The following is a 4,802-nucleotide window of genomic DNA, read 5'->3' as shown; positions in this document are numbered from 1 at the left end:
TCTGGAACTCAATGGAGGAAAGTGGCAACCACCTCCGGCAATGGTACTGACCAATCAAAGAAAAATATGGAGAATGGATTTGGAGGAATTGCGGCATACGTGGAATCAAAAATGGGTGAGGAAAGTGACGGTGCAGCATTACAAAAAGAACCCTTTAATATTGGAAAAGTCAATATGGCTAAAAATTGTCAAGTACAAGATAATCGTTGGATCTTTGACTGTGGGGCCACCGACACGATGACATTTGATATATCCAACATTGTATCAACCCATAAAGCAAAAGGAAGTCATACTCAAACCGCAAACGGGGGGGGGGGGGGTCATGACGGTAAAAGGGGGAGGGACGGTTGAAATATCTCCAGACAATTAAATTATCCAACTGTCTTTATGTTCCATCCCTGTCACATAAACTATTGTTTGTTAGCCATGTAACAAATGAGCTCAATTGTACCGTCTTAATGCACCCTACTTTTTGTATCTTACAGGACATCAGGACTGGGATGATCATTGGGCGTGGCACTGAACAACAAGGGTTGTATTATGTGGATGAGGTGACTTCAAATGGTACTGTAATGCTTGCTCATGGAACAACGGATAGAGAAGCATGGCTATGGCATAGAAGACTGGGGCACCCTTCTACCGGTTATTTACATATTTTGTTTCCTAAATTTTCCAATAGTATGTCTCCATGTGAAACCTGTGTTTTGGCCAAAAGCCATAGACAAACTTTTAAACCAAATAATACCAGAGTTGATATACCTTTTCATTTGATTCATTCTGATGTTTGGGGTCTAGCTAAAGTTAATGGAGGTCAAAACTTTCGTTATTTTTTTACTTTTTGTGGATGATTGTACCCGCATGACGTGGGTATATTTCTTAAAAAACAAGTTAGAAGTTTTTGGAAAATTTGTCATGTTTCATACCATGATACAAACCCAATATAAAACCAATATCCAAATCTTACGATCCGATATGAAGGTGAATTTGCTAATGCCTCCATGAAGCAGTTTTCTGAAACCAAGGGAATGATTCACCAAACCACTTGCTCAAGACACTCTGAACAAAATGGTGTCTCTGAACGAAAGAACCGGTTGTTGCTAGAAATGACTCGGGCTCTTATGATCGAATCCGGTGTGCCCACATCTTTTTGGCCTGAGGCTCTTGCTACTGCCTCATACCTTATCAATAGATTACCAACCAAGGCACTCAAACTCAAAACTCCTCTACTAACTATTTCATATTACAAAAAACTTCCATCAGTCCTTACCCTTGAACCCCGAATCTTTGGTTGTTCAGTGTTCGTTCATATACCAAAAATCAATCGAAATAAACTAGGTCCATGTGCTGAAAAATGTGTCTTTGTTGGGTACGGGGTCAACCAAAAAGGATATCGTTGCTATAGTCCAAAACGCGGTACTGTAATTACCACCATGAATTGTGATTTCCTGGAAACGGAGTATTATTATAATTCCCAACACAGTGGTCAGGGGAGAGAGAATTCCTAAGTTCAGAAGACACACTGAGTTGGCTGAAATGATTCCCGTCTTCAGAAGAAGTTGATCGATGTAATGTAAGTGAGTCACCTCATATTACCACACAACCGCTGAACCTTTAGACGGTGCCACCCAAGATTATCCCAACCTAGAGCTAGAGGTAAATAATTCTCAAACCCCAAAAACTCCTTTTATTCCTAACCATGAGGAAAATGAGATGACGACGGAACAGGTTGAAGTTCACGAATCTGTTAACCAAAGTTCAGAAGGTGAAACCTCTAGACCAGATGAAGAAATACAAGAAAGTACAATCGAAAAATATGTACTGCCACAAAGGGAAAATAGAGGTGTCCCACCAAAACGATACTCCCCAGAAAAGGATGCTCGAAAATCTAAGTATCTAATGGCAAATATTGCTAAAGGAAAATTATCTAACGAAGCTAAAGCCTTTTTAACGTCTCTATGCTCTGAACAAACTCCGACTACTGTTGACGAGGCTTTGAAGTCAAAAAACTGGAGAGAGGCTATGGAAACCGAAATGGAAGCCTTGAAGAAGAATGACACATGGGAGATGTGTGCCCTCCCACGTGGAAAAAAACCTGTAGGATGTCGGTGAGTTTTTTTCTGTTAAACATAAACCGGATGGAACGATTGAAAGGTATAAAGCCCGACTGGTAGCTAAAGGTTACAGTAAAGACATATGGAATTGACTATTCCGAGACCTTCTCGCCAGTTACCAAGATTGACACAATTAGAGTTCTTTTCTCTATTGCCGCCAATAAAGAATGGCCACTCGACCAGTTTGACGTAAAGAATGCTTTTCTTCATGAAGAACTAAAAGAAGAAATATACATGGAGGCTCCTCCGGGATTCCCAAGGGTAAATAAAAATCAAGAAGTCTGTCGGTTAAAAAAAATCAATCTACGGGTTAAAGCAATCTCCTAGGGATTTTTTTGTAAGGTTTACTCTCGCAATGAAAAATTATGGTTTTAAACAAAGTAACGCAGACCATACGTTTTTCCTCAAAAGAAGAAACATTCTTGTAACATGTCTAATCGTATATGTTGATGACATGATTATTACAGGAAATGACAAGGGAGAAATGGAACAACTAAAAAGGAATTTATTTGCAGAATTCGAAATGAAAGACCTGGGAAGATTAAAGTATTTTCTGGGAATTGAAGTATTAAGATCTAAGCAAGGGATCTTTATCAGTCAACGCAAGTATATACTTGATCTTCTAGCAGAGATTGGTATGATGGACTACAAACCAATAGAAACCCCCATGATGGTGAACCACAGATTGCACATGGAACCTGAAGCGGAATTGGCAAATAAAGAAAGATACCAACGATTGGTGGGAATTGTTAATATATCTCGCACACACTCGACCTGATATAGCTTACGCTGTTGGAGTTGTTAGTCAATTCATGCACCAACCTCAGGCTGCTCACATGGAAGCTGTGTTAAGAATCATTAGGTATCTCAAGGGGACAACTAGCCATGGGGTTCTATTCAAACCAAATGGGCATTTAGATATTCAAGTATATACTGATGCTGACTGGGCAGGAGATAAAGGGAATCGAAGGTCTACATCAGGATATTTCACGTTAGTTGGCGGGAACCTGGTAACTTGGAGAAGACAAAAACAGAAGGTAGTTGCTCTCTCAAGTGCAGAAGCTGAATTCAGAGGAATAGCACGCAGTTTAACAAAAGTCTTATGGGTTCGGAAGCTCTTAAAAGAAATCTGTTTTCCTCCAAAAGATAGAAGTAGAATTATGTGTGACAATGAAGCTGCAATTCAAATCTCAGAAAATCCAGTCCAGCATGATCGAATAAAACATGTAGAAGTTGACAGGAACTTTATCAGTGACAAGCTCGAAACGGGAATTATAGAACTCCCGTTTGTTCGTTCAGAAGATCAGTTAGCCGACATACTAACAAAAGCAGTTAATGGGAGAATCTTCGGCCATTGTCTAGACAAGTTGAGTATCGGAGACCCCGCTACTCAACTTGAGGGGGAGTGTTGAAAAATAATTGAAAAGGGAAAAAGATCTTACGGGATCGGTCAATTCATTGAAATCCCAAAATCAAGGAGCACAATTAAAGCCATTACAACCAATTGACAGCCTTATTATTCTAATATATTTTCCTAATTTAAATCTTGTAATTTATTATAAATATGTTTTCCCTGTAAAGATTTATTCACAAATATATCAAATATATTCACTAGCATCGAGCTCTTTGATTTCCAACATATGACTAGTGAAGTGTTTTTTACCCACACTGTTTAGTTGACAATTTGAACGAGTTCCAATTTTACAAGTTTATCTTAGGTTTCCTGGCCAACATCGTTCATTAACCACTTGCATTTGATTTCCCATTTACGATTTAACACTGATCCATTATCTTTCCTCTACGCAAATATGCAGATCCATAAAACCATGGGCTATCTCGGACTTGAGAGTTTATCTCGCATTGTATAGTTATGAACTCTCATGTTTTGATAGGATAAAACAAATAACTTTGTTGTCAACTAAATGTCTAAACTGACATGGTTTTAATTAGTTTTCTCTAATTCGATATATGTGAACGACTATAAACTAACATTGAGTATGTGGCAACCAGTGTAGAGGAGAGACAGAGGATGACACCTAATCCATTGAATGGGAGAAAACTAAGAGAGTTGGTTGGCCAATTTTACTGCGATTGAGTGTGTGTGTCGCCGGAGGGAGGTTATTATTCCTTAAAGCTTCGTTAAAGGTGGTGCAGCGTTTATGTGACAAAATAACATATAAGGGTGTTCAGGGCGTCTCCTCCATGGACATTCGATTACCTCGGTTATATCAGCTACATTGCCGCCAAGATCTCAATATTGGGTAGCGGTCCTGTGACCGTTTGACGCTATTTCAAAACAGTTTTATATTATATTATTTTAAACATTATTAATTATTAACCGTCTTTCTCCAAAATGTTTACACCAGACATACACTATTTACTATTACACAAACATTTTTTCTTTCAAAATTCGCATGACAAATTGGATAATAACATAGTTTCAAGTATCACGTGACTGAATGTGTTAAATTCTTAGAACATAGTTACAAAGATATGAACATTCATAAAAATAACAAGTTCGTATTTTAAACTTGATTAATTAAATAAATTAGTTGCTCATATGAAAGGTATTTAAAAACTAGCCAACTAAAATGAGATAAAAAAAACAAAGCAAGTTCTGGTTCCCGAAAAATATATTCTCCGACCACCTTGTGTAGGTCACGTTGCTTTCCGCAATTCTGTATATTATAT

The sequence above is a fragment of the Bidens hawaiensis genome, unplaced genomic scaffold (assembly GCF_021521415.1).
Source record: "Bidens hawaiensis isolate Kalapana, Puna unplaced genomic scaffold, B.hawaiensis_p1.1 tig00017971_1, whole genome shotgun sequence".
Lineage (NCBI taxonomy): Eukaryota > Viridiplantae > Streptophyta > Magnoliopsida > Asterales > Asteraceae > Bidens > Bidens hawaiensis.
The sequence above is the reverse complement of the archived record's forward strand: the minus strand, read 5'-3'. Positions refer to the sequence as shown.